At 43.4% G+C, this 23,556-nt stretch overlaps 1 pseudogene; it reads right to left on the bottom strand.

The window, feature by feature from the left end:
• Positions 1-1,426: 1,426 nt before the first annotated feature.
• LOC135210383 (transmembrane 9 superfamily member 1-like) overlaps positions 1,427-23,556 on the bottom strand; it is a 35,863-nt pseudogene continuing 13,733 nt past the window's right edge.

Genomic DNA, 23,556 nt, shown 5'->3' on the forward strand with positions numbered 1-23,556 from the left:
TATACCTCAAGATTGTCCCAAGGATGCTGCAAGGCTTCCTCTGCTAGAGCAAGAGGATCCAGGACCACTGAAGAGTAAACCTTCAGCTTCCTGCTGAAGCGAGTGGTGAAGAGGTCTAGCATAGGCCTTTTCCCCAAATGTGAAAAAGCCTGTCCGCCACATCCTGATGCAGAGACCACTACGTGCCCAGGACTTGGTCCTGATGACTCAGCTTGTTGGCAACCACATTCCTCTTGCCTGGAATGTACCTGGCAGAGAGCTCCACCGAGCTGTCAATCGCCCACTGGTGCAGCTCAACTGTCATCGAATGGAGTTGACGAGAAACCAGAATTAACCCACCTAAACCAATCCATACTTCCTTCCTTTGTTGGTGCCCAGTCCTATCCAAACAGAGTTAAATCAATCTCACAGGACAAAGGAGATCGTAAGCTTTGTTAGAAGCTATAGCTGGAATAGCAAATGCAACTGATGTTGGTCCTAGATAACTTGCTGATTCCTAAATACCTTCTGGTTCTTCAGATATATCTCTGTGGTGGAATTATCTACCAAGATTCTGTAAACTTCTCCCTCCACGATGCTTCCCTTCTCTCTCTCATCTCTCACCTGTTGTTCGCTAACCAAAAATGGTAGGTTCCCTAACCATGAACTACATCAGTGACAAGCAGGACTTCTGATATTCATAGGAAAAGGTGAGCTTGGTGCTGCCACCTCTTTCAGTCTTAAAAGACTTCCCCTGAAGGAGCAACGTGGCATATATATGAGAGAACAACAGCCAACCAACTCCTCATAAGACACAACAGTGAGAATGTCATCCTAAAGTGTCTGTGGAAAACTGATTTTTCTGGTTGGGAGGTGAAAAAATAGACTGCCACAGCTTGGCTGTAGGACTGGATTGCAAAGGAAAGCTTTGGATGACTCTGGAGGAAGTTGGCTAGACAAATACCCGTAAATATATAATGATTCCTTACTCAATAATACGAAAAATAAATCAAATTATAAGCATGACTAACAAAAGCTGGGAAGTAGCACAAAAAGGGAATGAACATGATAACGAAACACACACAATTCAAACAGCTGGACAACAACAAAATGAACTGCATAGTTATCTCCAACCTGTGGTCCACAGATAACACATGCAGACAGTTTACTTGTTTCTCTACTTACTATTCAGTCCTTATACTTCAGAACTGACATGACTGTAGACATTGCTACTGTGATATGGACTCAATGTGATTGATGGGTTTTCTATGAACAAACAAAGCAAGTATCGCCTTACAATTTTACAACAACAGAAAGAATTTACCGTAATTAAAAGCATATTTGAAAAGTTAAGATATTCACTCAACTGAACAATCAACTTATAGACTGCACATAAGCATATTTTCATTGTTAGCAAAAACTCATTAATAAACAATCTAAATACACATAACCTACTCTTATGTATCACTTACCACAAATCCAAACAAGGAAAAGAAGAATAATAGTAGTGATCGGTAATGCCTGAGTAGAGTGGTATGCCCAAGCAACTGTGTTCTGAATACTCCAAATCAAAAAGAATGGACCTGGATACAAAAAAAAAAATTATTTATATTTCTTTCACCCAAAAGCAATGAGCATTTTCTTCCCTGTGAAAACAGCATCAAGGACTGAATCTGACTCATACCATATAACGTCATATAACAAAATAAAGCCATTCATACCACATTATGAAGATGTAAATAGCAACTATTTTTAGCAACAAAGTTCCAGGGATTTATGCTAATTATGATTACAATAATACAGGTATAGTTTTACCTGCAAATAGCACTGTAGTACTGTTGATGTTAGACACCCATTTGGTACCGCCCATCATACGGTAATTTGATGCTGAAACATATCCAGCAATAACAGATGCCAAAGCGTATAAAAAGATAGCAGCACTGTTCATAGATCCATGGCGATGAACATTGAACATCCCACATAAAGCCATAGCAATTATACCAACAGCAACTGCCAAGAATTGACATCCAACTCCTGTCAAGTAAATTCCTCATAAAATTATGTTTTCAGAACAAAAAATATATATTTTACAGTGCATTCCTCAGTCATATAGAGCCTTCATTTGTAACAAGTTTCCATGGTGTGTATATCTTTATATTCTGTAAAAATTAAAACCAAAATGACATAGACCCATCAGGTAGTAACTACTTTCCCAGTTCATGTAAGCACTGTACTAGCAAACAATAAAAACAAGATTATAGTTAGTAAAATCTACAAAGCTAGACAGTCCTGAAATTTTCAATTTGCCAATTAAAATGTTATTATTTACATACATCACCAAGCAAATAAAGTCATACCCCTACATACGAAAGTCCCTACGTACGAAAAATCCAGGTTACGAAGGCAAAGACGAAGGTTTTGCTTCTGTGTACGAAAATAACTCAGGTTGCAAAAGGGTGTATGTACTGTAAAGTCCGAGATTCGCCCTGGCCGCCGAGAACAATTTTAAAACTCGCGCGCAGCCAACTCAGTAGACTCGCTACCATCCTCCCTCTCTCCCATTGGTTCCAGATGCTAATCACCCCCATAAGATCCTGCTGCCTTATTGGTCAGCTTCTGTCCCATCATGCCTCTTTGTAAAGGGATTCCTTGACCATTTCGTTGCGGCAGCATTATCATAAACACCTGGAATTCGTTCGTTCACATAGATTTTGTTTGTTAACATAAATTCGAGTTAGTGATTTCGCTTTCATTGTACTGTAAGTTACTTTATTGTGTTGTGTGCGAACTTAATTATTTATGTTATTATCCATGGGTCCCAAGAATGTTGCTGAAGTTCATGGAAAGAAGAGGATGCTTTCTATGGAGACGAAGATTGAGATAATCAAGAAGTGTTAATGTTTTCTGCCATTTGTTAATGTGTTTCGTAAAGTTTAGTGTTCATGTTTTCTGCCATTTGTCCTCCTCCTCTGTCGCCACTTTCGGACATCACCTCACTCGAAAGGTAAGGCTCCACATTTTACTACATACGTACGTGCATGTACGTACAGTATATCTTGTACCCTGTACACCAACACACTTTATTTACAGGTACGTACAGTCACGGTTAGGTTAGGTATTGAATCGTCCAAATTGTTGTATTTCATTGATTATTGGTCAATTTAGCTTTATTAAAAAATTTACTGGAGTGTTTTTGTATGGCTTGGAACGAATTAGGCAATTTACATGTAAAACGTAGTTCTAGATATGAAAAAAATCAAGTTACGAAGGCCGCTTCGGAAAGGATTAATTTCGTAACCTGAGGCACTACTGTATTATCAAAAAATATATAAGCTGGCGAACATTAATGAAATGTGAATAAATAAAAAAAGGGGGAAAAAACAATATCTCTGCAGAAAACAGCAGATACAAAAATCAATCTGTGCTCACTTAGCATTTAAAAAGTAGAGCTCTTTGGTGACTAAAAGAGGTTACTTATCGCATGACACTGGTTTTGATCATCAAACCAATTACTACCATTAGTTGATAAGCACTACTTGTGTGGCACACGGCACACAGCAGGTGGTGGGTAAGTATCCCATTAATCTTAGCTACACTAGTTTCTGTGTTTTACTTTTCATTCACTTTCTTTAATCTCTTCTTACTTAACTGTCTAGGGCTTAGCATATCTCCCTTAATGAAAGTGACAGGCTTTTGGGAGAGTAACAATTCAGTGCCTGATTTCTCCAGGTGGTGGGAAAAACACCACCCGTAACTTACTGCTTGACCTGTTGAGCTCAAATGAAAGTAGTGGAACTTTGTTAAAGGATCAGTAATTCAGGCCTTGGTCTTTGCCCCAAGTACAAAAATGACAGTTTTTTTGACTGATTACTAATTGGAAATTTGGCTTATCTTTGCCTCAAAAGACAGTAATATGCTAAGATATGCAGTTTATGGACAAAAAGAAATTACAAACTGATCATACCCAATATTGACGAAAAGAGACTCTTGTGCTGTGGAAAGCGAAATACATCTGTGTGAATTATTTTCCATCCATATTCATCACTATCAACTTCCTCTCGACCCTCATCATCAACGTTGTAGCGAGCAAAATCATTGCGCAGTACCCTTGTCTGTTGATAAGTGAAAAAGAAAAAGACATTTTTTATAGTAATAAAATATATTACATAGCTATTATTTTTCCACATGCAGCAGCCTAAACTCAAATTTTGTGTGTAGCACTTCGATTACTCAGTGTAGGTATACAGTGCTACCCACTAGTGGCAATATTAGGAATGACTTAAATAGTAACCACCTCAGTCTGTTTTATGCATAATGTCCTTCAGAGGGCAGGAGGGAGGGCTCCTATTATGTAATTTCTGGGTAATTACATATAAAACTATTTTATTTTTAAAAATTTCATTTTCATTTTATAAAAATTTCATTTTTATATAAGTGACTTACCCAAGTATTAATTCCACCCAAATTGAAAGGAGGTGGATCATGGGACATATTCTACTCCAAAGCATTAAGTCATGTAATGAATTTGAAATAGAAAAGTTGCTAGCACTGAAAACAATGTTTGTCGTTTCCTATCAGTTAAGAGAGCTACTGCAGGTGGACACTGCTTCTGGTTGGTGCTCATCTTAACTCATAGTAGCGTGGCGGAATAGCCGATGGCTAGCAAAAGCATGATAGGTGCCACTCTTGGCCTGGGTGCAGCAACAAAATAACACAACCTTACAACACTGACACCTACACAGAAATAAAGCCACAACCCATCCACAGAGTGGTGGGTGCTCTAGGTGCATTGTACCCACTGGCTCTCCAAACTCAGCATCTCACTGAAAAGGTGAAGAGATGGTAGGAGAACACCCTGAGCTTTCCTCCACAATGCCATGCATCACTAAAAATGGTCTCAAGGTATTGGAAAATTTTTACACTGTTTAAGCTTTCATTGTGATATTAAGAAGTAAAGCTCACTTACACTTCTGGTAGATCGATAGAAAAATGGACGTAAAGAGCATATAGTGGACCTCACATATTCATGGGGGATGCGTACCAGACCCCCGTGAATAGCTACAATCCACGAATACTTAGAACCCCTAAAAAAATGCTTAAAAATGATATTGTTATGATACAATAAAGTTTTATACATACTTACCTGGCAGATATATACATAGCTATTGACTCCGTCGCGCCGACAGAATTTCGAATTTCGCGCACACGCTACAGGTAGGTCAGGTGATCCACCGCGCCGCCGCTGGGTGGCGGGAATAGGAACCCATTCCCGTTTTCCATCAGATTTTTTCTACACCATCTGTCTCCTGAGGGGAGGCTGGTGGGTAGTTTAATTGTATATAATCTGCCAGGTAAGTATGTATAAAACTTTATTGTATCATAACAATATCATTTTTATACATTCAACTTACCTGTCAGATATATACATAGCTGATTCACACCATTGGAGAGGGTAAAGACAGCTAACAACTGATTTAACAGGAAATCACAACAATCGTTGTAGGTATTAATAACATAAAAACCTTCGGTTCCTACCTGTTTAGACTGAAGACTTCATGGTTAATGCCCAGGAGTCTGCTTAGTCTCAAGAGCCTCAGCGAGATATTGATCTATTGCTAAGAGTTCTTGTAGGTCTGCCAAAGGGGTCTTGTCCACTTACTTGGCCGATCCTATAAGGGCTATGTCAAAGGTTTCAATCCACTTATATGACAAGAAACCTTTTTTCTAAGGAGCACAATCCCGATCCTGATCACCTTAACCTAACCAAATGTTGTATCTAAGATTGCAAGAAGTCATCCCCGGACTCCTTGCAAACAAACAACCAAAAAACTCAATCACAATATTTTACACCTAATTCTTTATGAAAATAAAAAAATAAAAAAAAAAAATAAACAAATATAGGCTAATTTCCATTTGTACTACCTCGCTTGTAAGACCTATGGCACATTCTCATACTGTCAAAAGCACCAAAAGCCGCCTGTGCTAGCCAAGCACTCTTGTCAGGCAGAAAATCTGATACTGTCTTAAAAGGAGAGGTCCCTGTACGAATTTAGACAATGTCTTTAATCCTACTCCGTTTAAAAGGCACATTTCTAGTTCCTTAACTAGTAAGGGCTATGCCCGCCTGTGCGACACCAGTCATCTTTGACCAATAGTAACAAAAACTGCCTCAAATAGTGGAGATCTCCGTAATCAAGACACCGTTTTTATCCAAGCCTATCCTGTAAGATAAACTCAAAGTTCCTTACCTAAACAAGGCCGTGGTCGCCTGTGCAACAACTAGCCGTCAGGTAAGAAAGTTAGAGCCCATCCCACCAGTATGGTATGGAAGTATTAGACTTTTCATAAAAGTTTAAGGATCGGTATGTGTCCTCAGTCCCAGCACTGTATCCGCAGACACAAAAGGACCTAGAGAGAAGCACTTGTCGTAGGTAATTTTAACATCTCTAAGATAGTGGGATGCAAATACCGAGTTGCATCTCCAATAGGTCGCATTAATAATGTCCTTCATGGACATATTTCCTTTTGGAATGATAATGATGTTGCCACTGCTCTTACCTCATGAGCTTTAACGCATTAATTTAAAGGAATCCTCTGCACAATCGCTATGAGCTTCCATAATCACACTTCTAATAAAATACGCTAGCGCATTCTTGGACATTGGTCTTTTCGTGTCCCGAACTGCGCACCATAGACTCTGTTTACATGCCTTCAACTCTTCTTTCTTTTTAAGATAGAACTTAAGAGCTCTTAACCGGGCATCAAAGTTCTTTCAATTTCGTCTCCCATTAAGTTTGAAAGACTTTTCACCTCAAAACTCCTTGGAACCATGGTTTCGAAGGGTTCTCATTTTTTGCTAAAAACAGAGTTTGAAAAGACAGATGGCTGCGTCTTTCTTAAAACCACCCGAGAATCTAGGGCATGGATTTCACTTATTCTCTTAGCCGTCGCTAAGGCTATGAGAAACACACACTTTCTCGTCCAATCCCTGAACGAGGCACGGTCGGGAGGTTCAAATTTTTCCGATGTAAGGAATTTGAGCACAACATCCAGATTCCAACTTGGCGGAGTAGAGGATATAGATTTTGACGTCTCGAACGATCTTATGAGATCGTGCAAATCTCTATCCTCTGCCAAGTTTAAGCCTCTATTTCTAAATACCGCTGAGAGCATACTTCGGTATCCCTTTATTGTAGCTACGGACAGATTGGATTCCTCTCTCAGGAATAACAGAAAATCTGCTATATTGGTCACAGAGGTATCGGAGGAGGACAGCTTATTCTTCCTACACCATCTTCTAAATACATCCCACTTCGATTGATAGACCCGGATAGTTGACGATCTCCGGGCTCTAGCAATTGCTTTCGAAGCCTTGCTTGAAAAGCCTCTCGCTCTGACCAAACTTTCGATAGTCGAAAGGCAGTCAGAGCGAGAGCGGGAGGTTTTGATGGAACCTCTTGAAGTGGGGTTCTTGTCTGAGAAGATCTATCCTGTTTGGAAGAGATCTTGGATAGTCTACTGTCCATTCCTGTACCTCTGTGAACCAATCTTGGGATGGCCAAAACGGGGCGATGAGAGTTAATCTCGTCCCTGTTGATGCTACGAATTTTTCTTCATCACTACTCCTAGCAACTTGAATGGAGGGAAAGCGGTAAGCGTCGAGTCCCGACCACTCCAGTAGCATGGCATCCACCGCTATCGCTCTCGGGTCTCTACTAAGGAGCAGAAGTTCTCTATCCTCTTTGACAGGAACGTCGCAAACAAATCTATCTGCGGCCTCCCCCACAGGTTCCACAGACTTTGGCAGACTTGCTCGTGCAGAGTCCACTCCGTGGGGAGAACTTGTTTCGTCCTGCTGAGCCTGTCTGCTCTGATATTTCTTTCCCCTTTCACAAATCTGGTCAGGAGGGTAATATTCCTCTCCTCCGTCCATGACAACAGCTCCTTCGTTATCTCGAATAGGGAAAACGAGTGCGTCCCCCCCTGTTTTTTTATGTAAGCCAACGCCGTAGTGTTGTCTGCGTTGACTTGAATCACTTGATTTCCTTACTTCTGACTCGAAGAATTTTAATGCCAGAAACACTGCATATAGTTCTTTGGCATTTATATGCCAATCTCTTTGTTCTTTCTTCCATTTGCCAGAGACTTCTCTTGCCCCTAGAGTCGCTCCCCATCCCGTTTCTGAAGCGTCTGAGAACAAGATTTGGTTTGGGTTCCGAACCTCTAGGGACACTCCCTTGTTCTCTTTGAGTGGGAGCAGCCACCACTTTAGGTGTTTCTTCACCTCTAATGTTACCGGAAACGTGTCCGACAGATGGCCCTTCTTCCAAGTCCAAGATCTCTTTAGGAAGAATTGTAGAGGCCTTAGATGAAGTCTCCCTAGGATACAAAATTGTTCCAGGGAAGAAAGAGTCCCTAGAAGGCTCAGCCACTCCCTGGCTGAACTCCTGTCTTTCTTTAGGAAGGATGTAACTTTCTGAATCCCCCGAAGAATCCTTTCTTGGGACGGAAAACCCGAAAATCCCGAGAATTCATCTGAATCCCCAAATAGACTATGTCCTGACTGGGGGTCATCTGCGATTTCTCGAGATTCACGAGAAGTCCTAATTCTTTGTCAATTCTAATGTTTTCTTCAGATCCTCCAAAACATTGTTCCTGGGATTTTGCTCTTATCAGCCAATCGTCTAGGTACAGAGAGACGCTTATGCCTTCCAGGTGTAGCCATCTGGCTACGTTCCGCATCAGGTACGTAAATACCTGTGGCGCCGTGGAGAGGCCGAAGCACAAGGCCCTGAACTGGTAGACTTTCCCTTGAATCACAAACCTGAGATACTTCTTTGATGACGGGTGAATAGGAACGTGGAAATATGCATCTTGTAGGTCTAGAGAGACCATCCCAGTCCCTCCTCTTCGCAGGCTGAAAGTACCGAGGCAGAAGTCTCCATCGAGAACTTTTTCTTTTCCACATATTTGTTCAGAATGCTCACGTCCAAGACTGGCCTCCATCCCCGGATGCCTTTGGAACTAAAAACAGGCGGTTGTAAAACCCCGGAGAGGAAGGATCCTGAACCTCTTCTATTGCCTCTTTGTCCTTCATTCCTATCACCATCTGAAGAAGTGTCTCCCTCAGAACAGGGTCCTTGTACTTCGCCGACAGTTCCTTTGGGGAATTCGACAAAGGTGGTCTGTCCTGAAAAGGTATAATGTAACCTTTCCCCACCAAGACTGCTAGCCGGTCCAAAGGGTCCCGGCTTCCCTTATCTTCCATTCTCCTACGAAGTTTAGGAGCCTGGCCCCTACAGATGTTTGGAGGACCTTGCTGCTACTTTGATTTCTTAAAAGATCTAAAGGAGGACCTTCCTCGCTTTTCTGCTGTCTTCCTTTTCGTTGGAGGACGAGAGGTGGAACCTCTCCGAAAGGGCACTACCGGAGTACGAGTAGTCTTCTTCGCTACTGGTACTGTTGGTCTTGATTTCTTGGAAGATTGAACTAATAAGTCCTGGGTTGCCTTTTCAGCAAGAGACTTTGAAATCTCCTTCACCAAGTGCGAAGGGAAAAGGTGATCCGAGAGAGGAGCGTATAACAGCTGACCTTTGCGAAGGAGAAACCGCTTTGGTTAGAAATGAACCAAATAATGATCTCTTCTTCACTACTCCTGCTCCAAATAGAGAAGACAATTCTCCCGATCCATCCTGAACCGCCTTATCCATACAGGATAAAATGCAATGTAAAACTTCAGGTTCTAAAACATCTGGTTCATTTGCCTTCTTGGCCAGCACTCCAAGGGACCAATCCAAGAAGTTAAAAACTTCTAGTACATGGAAAAGTCCCTTGAGGTGTTGATCCAATTCTGACATGCTCCAATATGCTTTAGCTGTATTCAAAGCCTGTCTTCTCGATGCTTCAACCAAGCTTGAAAAATCCGCCTCCGCGGAAGATGGAAGCATAAGCCCCATCGCTTCCTCTGTCCTGTACCATATTCCCCTCCTACCTCCGAGCTTACATGGAGGAGTGCAAAAAAACTGTCTTCTGAGCTTCCTTCTTCACCTTCATCCAATTATTTAAAGATTGAATAGCCTTCTCATTGATATGGCTGGTTTCATTTTTAAATACGAAGACGATTTGGAGGACCTTCGTACTGGAAAATAGAGATCTCCGGGAAGGAGGAGCTGCAGGGCTTTAGAGAGTCTCCAAATTCTTGTAGGAGAAGAGAGGCTAACACTTTGTAGTTAGATACCCCCTCATTGTTCGGGGTTTCTTCCTCCGCACCTCATCCAACTCCATCCTAGAGGAGAGCGAGCTCTTTATTAGATTCTTTGTCCGTAGACATATTCCCTATAGGAGGAAGAATACTCCTAGAAGAAGGAGAGAGACTGACAGATCTAGAAGTTCTCCCTTTCTATCTACCAAAACATCCTGAGACATGGAGGTTGAAACCGTAACCTTCGATGTACCAGGTTGCTTCCTTGCATTAGGGTTTCTACTTGTAGGAGACTCGCTATCCGAAGACATTACATGAAAGGATCTTCTATTACCCCTTATCACTTCTCGCTCTTGCCGCTCTTCATGATCAGCTGGCGCCTTGCGCCTCACTGGAGCTTCGCGCTTGGTTTGATCTTCTCGCGCGGCTGGCGCCTCCCGCTCGGCTAGCGCTTCGCGCCTCGCGGCTCCTCTTGCGCGGCTGGCGCCTCGCGCTCAACTCGCTTCTTACGCCTGGTTGGCGCTTCGCGGCAGTCTATCGCGTCCCGTCTGGCTGGCGCTTCGCGCCTGTATGTCTCTTCGCGGCGCCTGCGCTCGCGCCTGGCTAGCGCTTCTCGCCTGGTAGGCGCTTCTCGGCAGTCTGTCGCATCGCGCCTGGCTGGCTCTTCGCGCCTGGCTGGCGCTTCGCGCCTGGCTGGCGCTTCTCGTCTGGCTGGCGCTACGCTCCTGGATGGCGCCTCGCGCCTGATTGTCTCTTCCTGCTTGTAGGAATTCTCACGCGCGGCTGGCTCCTCGCGCCTGGCCAGCTTCTCGCGCCTAGTCGTCTCCTGCGATATCGGATAGGGCCTGGTTGCCGCGTCGCGCCTGATTGGGGTCCTCGCGCTTACGTGTTAGCTCTTTGCGGCTCCGACCTGGCGCTCCGCGCCTGGCTGGCGCTCGCGCTCGGCTGGCGCTTCACGCCTGGCTGGCGCCTCGCGCCCCGAACTCGCGGGTCTGTGAAAAATAGACCCTTCATCCGAAGAAGAATCTTCTTTTCTGGGAGGTTGATAGTAAGGGTTTTTTGACTTCTTCACAGGAAGATTAACATCCTTTCTTCTTGGAGGATCTCTCGAAAGAACCCCGACTAGAGAAGCAATAGACTCTTGCATATCTTTTAATATCTTCGTCGTTTCTTCTCTCTGGTCCTAAACGAGAGGAAGGAGAGCCTTCTTTCTCCATTCCCCACAACTTATCGGGAGAAGCCAAAACCTTTGCTTTCTTATTCTCTGTCGGGGAGTCCTCCGAAAAACGTTCCGGACTCGAGTTTATGCCCGATTCTTCCCAGATCCTCTTCAATGGACGAGAACGATCCGCTGATCTCCATCCTCTTTTAGGTGAGGAATTCTCCGATGACGAAAAACATTCACGTAGAACGCTTTTTCTAATGCGTTCTATCGGCAGTCTGTGACGTTACAGATTCTGCCGAAGAGACGTCTGACTGGTGGGGGGATCCTCCATAACCTCCGTAAGGCTTTCGACATTCCTTCTCCTCTGGGCTTGGGAGCTTGAAAGAGGTCTAGGCCTGGGAGCGTTGTGAAGCCATCAGACGCCTCCTCCACTTCACTGTGGGGAAATTCACATCACTTTCCACAGCACTACTTTGCTTACCTTCTATGGCAGCCATTTTACGCTCCATTTTCATAAGCGCAGCTTTAAGGCTTGCTATCTCCGAAGCAGAGTCCGTAGGATCTGCATTCGGAGAATGACCTGAAATATTACAAGGAGCGTTCATAATGTTAGAGAAGGGTACAATATTACTCACCAAAACCACTTGAAGATTGAGAGCTAGGCTTGGTTTTGGAAGATGACTTCCTTAACCGGTCTTTCTCTAATTTCCTTAAATAAGAAGTTAGAGACTTCCACCCTTCAGCACTCAAACTCTCACATTCATGACAAGTGTTATCCATCGAGCATTCATACTTCCTGCATCTTTACATACAGTGTGAGGATCAACCGAAGCTTTCGGCATTCTCACCTTGCACCCTTCATTCACACACATTCTCACCACACTTCCAGAATCAGACATCATGATGAAAATTCCAAGCCAAAATCCAAATAACGATCCACAAAAGCGTATGCCAGTACAACGATCCAAATACGTCACCAAAGGGTCCAAAACGATGATCAATTGTATCCAAAAACGAAATCCAGCCGGAGATACCAACAACGATGTTGCCAGTATGGCCGACAGAAAAAATCTGATGGAAAACGGGAATGGGTTCCTATTCCGCCACCCAGCGGCGGCGCGGTGGATCACCTGACCTACCTGTAGCGTGTGCGCGAAATTCGAAATTCTGTCGGCGCGACGGAGTCAATAGCTATGTATATATCTGACAGGTAAGTTGAATGTATAAAACTGCCTATTTTGTTAGTTCAAACTCAAGAAAAACCTACTAAAAATGCTTAGACCTGGTTTTTTAATAGTTTTATCACAAAAAGTGCATTTTATCACAAAACTGATATGAAAATTCAGTAATTTGTGGATATTACTCATACAAAACTACAGCGCACTCATGAATTTTTCTCAAATAATGGGTATATAAGGTTCATAGAGAAATCTGTGAATACGAGAGTTTGTGCATCTGGAGTCCGCAAATAACTGGGGTTGACTGTATAGCGTCAGAAAACCAAGGGGTAGAGGCTGTTCTGACATTCTTAGCTTCACTTCAAAGTAGGCAAATCCAAAAAACTGAGTGTTTCAAAAATGAAGTTTATATAAGATGGAAGACAACATGTTTAGACAGAGGAGACAGGTTCTTGCCATAACTTTACTTCTTCACTGGACGAGTGGGTTGCGTACTCGACTGTCAATTTGATGGTCCAAGTTCGGTTCCCACAGCTGCCAGTTCGGTATCAGAAGAATGTATTTCTGGTGATTAGAAACTCATTTCATGACATAACTTGGTTTGGATCCCACAATAAGCTGCAGGTCCCGTTGCTAAGTAACCAATTGGTTCCTACCCACGCAAAAAAATCTAATCCTTCAGACCTGCCCTAGGAGAGCTGTTAATCAGCTCAGTGGTCTGGTAAAACTAAGATATAGTACTTAACTTCTTGCCATAACTCCCTAGTATGTTATAGATGGTCCACTGATCCCGGTTCACCTAAGGGAATTCCTGCACCTAAGGGAATTCCTGAAAAATCCCAACTGGACAGAGAACTCTCTATACTACTTCTGAACTGGGGAGTGCTACTAGGCACTTGTAGCAAGAGCTGGAGCCAGAATGTAGCTGGAGCCAGAATGTAGCTGGTGCCAGGCGAGCTAGGGGCTCGGGAGCTAGCAGACACTCAGAACATGAGTTGGCACCAGGCGAGCTAGGAGCACCTTACATCTCACGATCTCCTAACTCACCTGACACCCAGCTCCTCTGGCGCCACACAGACACTTGGAGCATGAGTTGGCATCAAGCTGTGTGGCGCCAGAGGAGCTGGGTGTGAGGCAAGTTAGGAGATCGTGAGATGTAAGGTGCTCCTGGAAGTCAAGGAAGTCTGTAACAATCTAGAAGGAGAAAGAATGGATCCAAGTCTTGAATGGGACCTTGAACATGGCTAAAATACCCAAGGGTAACAGCAATCTGAGACAATGTTTTCCTTCCTTTAGTAGTTGTAGGATCACGGCGCGACCTGCAGATAAATTGCCAACTCGCTGTCAACTCTGTGGCCTATGTGGACTGTCAGTACCTCATACAGCCTCAAGCATATGCAGAGTTGTACATAACACACAACTTGTATCTGGCAAACTTAAAAAGGGCTGCAAAGTCCATAATCCACCAAAATCTAGGCACGGCAAAAATCAGAGGCCTAGTCCAAAACCAGGCTGTGACCAACTCTGTTGGTCAAACACAATCCTCTAAAATTAGTGTGAGTGGGCGTTTGGCACTCAGTGGTGGAAGCCAAGCACAAATGGTGTCAAGTGCTCTGGCAGAGGGGACTGGCATTCGAGAATCAGTGCCCGGTGCTAGTTGGTTGGTGCCAGGAGACTGGAAGTTGTAGCCAGACGTGAAGTTGGACAGGAGTGACAAAGGGAACCACAGCAAAAATGTAGGAAGGCTGAGAGATGAAGCTAGCCTCCCTACCTCTAGACAGGAAGCAGAGAATGGCAACCATAATTGCATGATGGAACAAAAACACATTACAGTGCTTGTCTGCAATAGAAAACTTGGAACTGGAAGAAAAATGATATTGTTAGAATACAATAAAGTTTTGTACATACTTACCCGGCAGATATATACTTAGCTGACGTCGGAGACATAAGCTAAGTATATATCTGCCGGGGAAGTTGCATGTACAAAAATTTTATTTTTATGATAAAATAAGGTTTTATTTTATACTTACCAAGCAATTACATAGTGTATGCTTCCTGCCACAGCAAACCAAAATTCAAATTTTGCGGCAGCACTGCCATGCTTGTGTAGGTGACAAGAGGGTTCTGCCCAATTTGGGAACTGCCAGATACAACACAACAGATCTCCAATTCATTTGAGCCATGAAGACCATCTGTGTGAAGGAGGGAGGGCTCCGATGTTGTAATTGCTTGGTAAGTAAAAAATAAAACCTTATTTTATCATAAAAATAACATAGCTGATTCTACATTGAAAGATCATGGACATGGTCTACTCCAAAAAAAATTATTAAGAATAATGACCTTGAAAAGACAATACTGCTAGCATTAGCACTGACCTAATGCCTGTTGTACCTTACCTGGTAAGAGAGCTGCTGTAGGAGATTACTGCCTCTGGTTGGCACTCATCTTACACTGTAGAGGGCATGGCAGTATGGCCAAGGGTCGCCCCTACTTCACTGGGAACTTTGGAGTCATGGAGGTTCACCGATGACTAACAAAGAAAATAAGTAATGCCCTAATGTCCTTGTCATGGGCAAAGACCAGATTAAAAAATCACAATGCTGTCACCTACATCAAACATAAAATACCAAGCACTTACATAGCTGATTCCACATTGAAAGGTGGTGGCATCATTGACAAAGTCTACTCAAAAAACATTATTAAGAGTAATGACTTTGAAAAGACGAACTGTTAGCATTAGCACTGACCCAATGCCTGTTGTACCTAACCTGGAGAGAGAGTTACTGCAGATTACTGTCTCTGATCAGCACTCATCTTACTCTGTAGAGGGTGTGGCAGTATGGCCACCAAAGGTTACCCCTACTTCATTGGGAACTTTGGAGTCTAACAAAGAAAATAAGTAATGCCCTTACCCTGGCCAAAGACCAGATTAATAAAACCCAATGCTGTCACCGACACCAAACATAAAATACCAACACTTGACCATAAAAAACTGGAGGATACCCCAGGTACAAATGTACCCTCAGACTTCCCTTTGACTTAACAACCTACAACCAAGGCAAGGAGTAAGAGAGGGACAGAGAACCACTTATGCTACCTCTCCCAACACTATGCCATGGATAAGGACCAGGATATTATAATTTTCTAAGACAGTTTTGACATCCTTCAGGTAATGTGAAGCAAAAATCGACTTGGACCTCCAGTAGGTTACTTGAAGAATCGCAGGCAGGGTCATATTGTGTTGAAAAGCAAGAGAAATGGTGACTGCTCAAACCTTGTGAGCCTTTACTATAAGAGGCTGGAAATCGTTGATGTGGAGGAACTTCTGATCCTCTGTCCACGTTCCTGAAACATTCTGACTCCCCAACAGAGCTCCACAACCTACGTCTGAGGCGTCGGAATACAAGTCAAGGTTGGGGCAAAGAGATAGTCCTTCTTGCAGCCTTTCTCTTAACAACCACCATCCGAGATCCTCCTTGATCTCCGACGTAACCAGAAAGACTATGGAGTCTGGCTGAGTCTTCCTACACCAGTTTGCCTTCAGGAAGAATTGGAAAGGCCTCATATGAAGTCTGTCTAACTTCACAAACTGTTCCACCAAGGCCACAGTGCCCAGGAGGATCATCCACTGAACCACTGAGCAAGACGATCGAGCAACGAATTCTTGAACTGTTAGGAGACAAGACTAAATCCTTTTAGGGGAGAGAAAAGCCTGAAAAGCTAGAGTCCAGAGTCTTCCCAAATAGAGAATACCTGAGGAGGAGTCATTTGAGACTTCTGAGAATTGATCAGAATGCCTAACTCCTGTGTTAGGCAAACAGTCCTCTTTAGGTCCACGCACTGGCTCTGTGAAAAGGAGCGGAGCAAAAGGTCGTCCAGGCAGAGGGACATGTTGATCCTGAGAAGGCAAAGCCGTTTCCCCAGAGGTGTTGAGAGGCCAAATCACAGCGCCCCCAAAGCTGGAAGATCTTGACCTGAAAGACAAATTCCAGGTAAGTATTTCCTGTAGTCCAGGTGGATTGGGACGTGGAAGTAGGCATCCTGCATATCCAGAGAGACCCTCCAGTCATCCTGGTAGAGAGATGACATTATGGAGCAATTCATTTCCATGTGTGAAACTTGGTCTTGACAACATACAAATTCAGGGCACTGTCTAGAATGGGCCTCCACCCCTCGATGACCTGGGGACTACGAAGAGTCTGTTGTGAAACCCTTCTGATGACTGGTCCACTACTTCCTCCACTATACCCCTTTCCCAATAAGGTATTCGACTTCTTGACCAAAGGCAAAGAACCTCTCTGACCCTGCTGAGTAAGCAGTCAAGGTGATCACCAAGCAACTTGGAAAGAGGGAGTTTTACCTTGAAAGGAATGGAGTAACCTCTTCTTAGAACTTGAACAACCCAAGGATCTGCCCCCTGTGACTCCAATCCTCCCAAAAGGTGCAGCCTGGCACCGACGGGAGTGCAAAAGCTTGAGGTCTCATTTCGAATAAGTCTTACTGGAAGGCTTCTTGACAGATTTCAAAGACAGACAAAGATTGGAGCAAGGTCTAGATTGGGGTCTTGATCTTCCTCATTGAAAGAGCTGCTGAAAAGGCAAGAAAGCCTTGGAGTGCTAAGTAGATAGAGCCAGTAGGTCGTAGGTCAACTTTCCTGTAGCGCAGAAAGAACTTCCTTCACAGTGTCTTGCAGGAAAAGTTGTGCCTTGTCAAGGGGGGAAAACAGACGGGCAGACTTCTGAGTAATGGTCAACACTTTCTTGCAAAAAACACCATAACTCCCGCTTCTTTAGGATCCCCCTAGCATACAGTGAGGTTAATTCCGCAGAGCCGTCTCTGACTGCCTTGTCTGCGCACGAAAATACACCTAGCCAATGGGACAAGAAGTCTTCTGCAAGGACTGGGTAGTCTTTTATCTTCCTGGTTAAAGCTCCTACTGTCCAGTCCAGGAAACTTAAGATTTCTAACACCTTGAAGACGATCTTCACCAGTTGATCTAATTCTGGTGAGGAAAACATAATCTTGGCTGAGGAGAAGGCAGTACAGCGAGTTGCATCGACAAGACCAGAGAAGTTCCCCTGGGAGGAGGCAGACACCCCTAAAGAAGGAGCCTCCCCGGTGGCATAAACCCAATACCTCTTCTTCAGTAACTTGGAAGGGGGAAAGCAAATAATGCTTTGCCCTGGTCCCCCTTGGCTGCTAAATATTCTTCTACTTCCAGCAGGGATCTCCTCAAGAGAGATGACAGAACAAACTTTGGAAAGCAGGGATCATTAGCGCGGTTCCTCACAAGGAAAGTAGAAGCAGGTGAACTTGGAAGAGGTGGTGCCTAGAAATCACAGATGTTTGCCAAATATAATTCTAGAAGACTCAAATAGGCGGAAGAAGGAGCGCTGGCATGTTCTGGTTCATCCTCATCTGAAGAAACAGGAAACAATGAGTGGCCCCCACTCTTGGGAACTGAACTTCTCTTCTTAAGAAAACCAATAAGGTCTTCTAATGGTGGAAAATCTGTGCTATCGCAGGATCCTTGTGTAGACAAAGGTGAACTAGGAGATGATAACACCAAACATGACAACTGGCGCCAAGGGAGGAATCAAAAGCACCGAGAGGTCGAGAGGCAGGGGATAAAGGCCTCTGGCACTTTCCATTATGAGATGAACCATCAGAATCCATCGACAACAGTGCACTAAAAGAGATGCTTTTCCAATGGCACTCTGCTGAAGCCTGGGGGAGCATAGCAGGCTCGACGAGGGAGTGACTGGCCATGGCAAACCCCACCAGCCTCCCTTGGACCTTTGGTATGTCTTCTCCCCGATGCAGGAGAGTGGGACAGGGATCTTTGTCTAGAACTGGTAGGACAGACAGCCACCTCCTCAGAATGCACTACACTGTCACTATGCACTGCACTAGCACTTATATTTGAAGATTTTTCCACAAAAGCCTTAAATGAAATACCTAATTCCATAACAGTATTTGGTAAAAAATCAAATTACCTATAGAACCTAATTTCAAGGCTGGCAATTGTGTCGAGATTAGCAGCACAGGAAGCTGGTAAAGAAATACGTACTAGGTAAAGGAGTATGAGGGCTCAAGATGGGAGAACCAGTGTGAAAAGGTTGAGAAGAAATAGCGCTATCCTCAGCCTCTGATGGCAAAGAAATAGCCTCTAAACTAGCTCTAAGGGCTGCCTTCCTCTTCCTATCTTTCACAAAATTTTCCGAGTGAGAAATGAATACCTTCCATTGCTGTTCATTGCAATCCTGACATTCAAGACAATTAAGCTCCCCATTACATTCCTGCACCCTACATTTCATGCACTTACACTGCAAATCAAAATTAATCTTAACTAGTCTAGTCCTACATCCTTCGGAACAGTATCGAATCTCAAGAGGAACTAGAATCTGACATAGCGATGACAAAATTGTATATTAAGTTAACCAATGCTAACTAAAATACAAAAAAAAAACACACACAAAATTGGATACTTCACCAAACAGGATAAAAAATCTCCAAGAAATAATGAAAAGTCTGCACCAAAACCACTGATGTTAATTGGGGAGCTGGCTGGAAACGAATTGGAGATGTCTGATGTGTTGTACCTGGTGGTTTTGAAAAAGGGTGGGTCTCTGTTGTGGGAGGAAGCTACTGAAAAAGCTCGAAAATGCCGAGAGTTGAGGCTGAAAACCAAAACCGAGCATTCTGCAATGATGGTTGTGTTCTGAGAAAGAGGTGATGAAGATCTGGAGGCAAAAATCAGGGTCGATCGCTAATGTGCAGACCTCCTGTAGGGGAGGAGCATCAGAGCTCTCTCTTATAGAGTTCAAAGACAAGAGCAAAAATCACTAAAAATCCTCCTCACCATCCTTGTCCACATAAAACAAGATTATAGACGAATCTAGTTGATGTCTCTCTTCGACACGGAGACACAGGTCACTGAAGCCTGAGAGGGAGGAAGACAACAGGCGCTGCTTGTTTTGCTCCTTTCCAACTAAATTCGAACTCCTAACTCCTGGAGAGACTTGATAGACAAAGGAAAGCCAGAAGAGGAGGCTTCTTAGAGGGCTCATAACAGGAAGCTGATGAACAAAGTTGGGTGCCAGCCAGTTGAAAGAGTTGAGGCAAGCATTCGATCAGAAACTGGACTGGCTTTCAAGAAAACAATGGTGTGTTCTTAGAAAACCTCACATATCCATAAAGACACCTTCCAGTGGCTGACTAACACTACACCTCCATCAAGATACCTTTCCAGTGGTTGTCTAACACTGCACCTCAATCAAGACAACTTTTCAGTGGCCATCTGCCGACACCTGGGAATAGACTACAGCTTCAACCGAGAGGGTAACCATCAGGGCCAACCCCCTCAGACTTCCTTGGACTGCCAGTACGTATATCTTCTCCCCATTGCAGGGGAGCAGGACAGTGACTATAGGTCTAGAAGATCTGAAGGAAGGACCAGATAGCCACCTCCTCCACTACACATCCAGTAAGCCTAGGACCAGCAACAGGCTCTACTGAGGGAGTGACTAACCATATGTAAACCCCCTAACATCTCTTGGACATCCAGTGTGTCTTCTCCCCATTGTGGGGGAACAAGACAGGGTACCTTCGTCTAGGAGCATCAGAGGACGAGCATCCACCTTCTTCACTGCACAACACTTCACTATTACAAGGTTAAATTCATGATAACTGAAGTATAAGGGTAGCAAAGGCATAGGAAAGAAGTGAGGGAGCCAGATACAGGAGCAAGTGAACAATATAGGAGGGCTAGCAGCAGGAGAGAACTGGCACCAGGTGGACATAAGCTGGCACCGGGTGCTGCATGCTCTGAGCTGGGCCTGGGAAGCAGGAGGAGATAGGAGGCGGGTGGAGGTAGGTGGTGGTCGCTCCTGTGCATGCAGAGGCAGGAGGAAGCAGGAGGTGGGTAGAGGCTAGTGGTGAGCGTTTCACTGATTTTTTGGCAATCTCAGTTACTGATTACTTTCAGTTACTGATTACTTTCATGAAAAATAATCGTAATCTATTTCTAACTACTGTTTTATAACTTTATCGCAATTTCTGGCATCTGGGCATAAAAATGTGAGTTAAATGTATGAGTAATATTAGCATATTATATATTCAAACATGTATGCATTTTAAGATAACATAAAGGTATGTGTATGCATTTTAAGATAACATAAAGGTATGTGTATCTTCTAAAATAAAAGTTTAATTTATTGTAGTTTTAGCATTAAAGTATCAAAGCAAATCCAACTCTAATATTGAAAAACTATTTACAAATAATCAATTACTCAAAAAGCAAATGATTATACTAGAATTTTCAGGAGGAAATCAAAGTACATGTAATTGAATCCAGTAACCGATTATGCCCACCACTAATGGAGGGAAGTGGCCTGCGCTCCAGTCAGTACTGCCATGCAAGCTGGAGGCTAGAAGCTAAAGATGTGGAATGTTCACAATTGTGACACACCAGGAAAATACCTCCGTACACTGGGGCCACGAGAACTTTCTCTGGAATGTTCCAAAGAACTGCCGAAGCAAGAACCGGTAGTCGATACTCGGCTGACGAGAACGTTTCTGCCTAAGGCTCACTGTAGACAAACATTATGCACCATTTGCCTTACTACATTCCTACCCCTACACTTTCAGTTTTCTGCAAAGGAAGTGTGATGAGTAGCCCAGGCCCAGTCAACAACACAAATCACAAATATTTTTACCCAATTGCAAAAGTTTGGTCTAAAGGAATGGCGAAACATTCAAGAATTACTTTAAGGTAATTATTTATTAATGGCAGGCAAATAGCCTATGGCCAGTTAACAATTCCTAAAAGCAAAAATTTGGCCTAATGGAATGATGTATGTAATAACATTCAAGAATTACTTTTAAGGGAATTATTTACCAGTGGATGGGCGTAGACTATACCCAGTTAAAAAAATCATGAATGTAAAACTTTTTGGGCTAGTAGAAAGGTATAACATTCAAGAACTGCTTTTAAGGCAATAATTTACTGGTGATGTGCATGCAGCCTAAGCCCAGTAAGCAAATCATAAATGCAAAAGTTTTGGTCTTAAGGAATGGAGTAACATTCAAGAATTACTTAAATGACAAAACTATTACCTGTGCCTTGCAAGTAGCCATCCTGTTGATAAATCTGAATCAAGGTTATAACACAAAAAACACAAGACTCATCCTGAAAGATTTCTGCTTGTGTGTTATGAAATACGCGTTCCGGTGGTTGGGTAATACTACCAAAATCCGGTGATACATCCGTAAAATAAGAATAAGCTGCTGTAAGTACTCGATGTTTCGTTGAGTACGGCAGAAAACAGAATGAGATGGTTAGCTAAGTCATTCCTAATACTACTGTTAGGGGGCAGCACTGTATACCTACACTGAGCCATTGAGGTGCTACCAGCAAAATTTGAATTTAGGCTATGTTATTACAGTGGACCCCCCGTATTCACATTCTCCAAATTCACGGACTCACACATTCGCAGATTTCTCTCTGGAATATTTCCCCCCATTATTTGTGGGAAATTCGCCCATTCACGGCATTTTTCTATGAGAATTATCCACAAATTCCTGTTTTTTTTTCACCAATTTCACCATAAAATGCACTTTTGTGATAAAACTATTAAAAAAACTAGGTATAAAAATTTTTAATGGGTTTTTCTTGAGTTTTAACTAACAAAAATGATATTGTAATGATACAATTAAGTTTGTTCATACTTACCTGGCAGATATATATATAGCTGTATTTTTCCGAATCCGACAGAAATTTAAACACTTACGACACACGCAGTGGGAGTCAGGTGGTTAGTACCCATTCCCGCCGCTGGGAGGCGGGTATCAGGAATCATTCCCATTTTCTATTCATAATTTTTATTTCCACTGTCTCCTGAGGGGAGGTGGGGTGGGTACTTGATTATATATATCTGCCAGGTAAGTATGAACAAACTTAATTGTATCATTACAATATCATTTTGTTCATGAAACTTACCTGTCAGATATATATATAGCTGAATCCCACCTTTGGTGGTGGGAGTAGACAGAATAGAAGATTTTAGGAAACATATATATGCAGATAATTGATATCTTGATTCCTTACCTGTTAGCATAGCTGACTTCGTGGTTACTGCCGCATAAGTCTGCTTGTGCTACTAGAGTTGCCAGCAAGGTAGAGACCTATAAAGCTGGTGCACTCCAGATGATCTGTCAACAGGGGCGAGACCACGACGTGACTAGACCATTGACCATACAAATGAGGGCAACGAAGTAAAACCAAACCACCTGGCGTAGCCTACCAAAAGTATCCCACATAGACTAAGCTAATGGAAGGGAGATCCGCCGCAGGCGGTCAACCCCACAACCATAACACAAGTTAAAAACTCCCCTAAACCGTTAAAGGATAGGATGAGCGCTACCTCCTGCCCCCAAAACAGTGTCTGCAGCGACGTATGGTCCGAGCGAGTAACAATTTTCGTATGTTGCTTTCACCTCCCGCAGGTAGTGTGAAGCGAACACCGAATTGCTTCGCCAATAAGTGGCGCCCAAAATATCTTTGATTGCCATATTTTTGTGAAAAGCCACCGAAGTAGCAATAGCCCTCAACTCGTGGGCTTTCACTTTCAGAAGCTCCATGTCACTTTCACTACACTTTTCATGGGCTTCCTTAACCGTACTTCTTAAGAAGAACGCCAGTGCATTCTTCGACATCAGAAGATCTGGTTTTTTCACAGAGCACCACAAGTTCTCCGAAGAACCTCTGCATGCTCTGGTTCTCTGCAAATAAAACTTGAGAGCCCTGACAGGACACAGGACTCTCTCAGCTTCAGGTCCCACTAGCTCCGACAACCCTTTGATCTCGAACGTCCTCGGCCAAGGGTTTGTTGGAAGGGTTCTCGTTCTTTGCTAAGAACGTAGGACTTAAGGAACAAACTGCACTATGATCCTTGAACCCAATATGCTTGCTTATGACTTGAATTTCGCTAACCCTCTTCGCCGTCGCCAGAGCAGTTAGGAAAATGGTCTTC

Source organism: Macrobrachium nipponense, chromosome 39, assembly GCF_015104395.2.
Source record: "Macrobrachium nipponense isolate FS-2020 chromosome 39, ASM1510439v2, whole genome shotgun sequence".
In the NCBI taxonomy this organism is placed as follows: Eukaryota; Metazoa; Arthropoda; class Malacostraca; order Decapoda; family Palaemonidae; genus Macrobrachium; species Macrobrachium nipponense.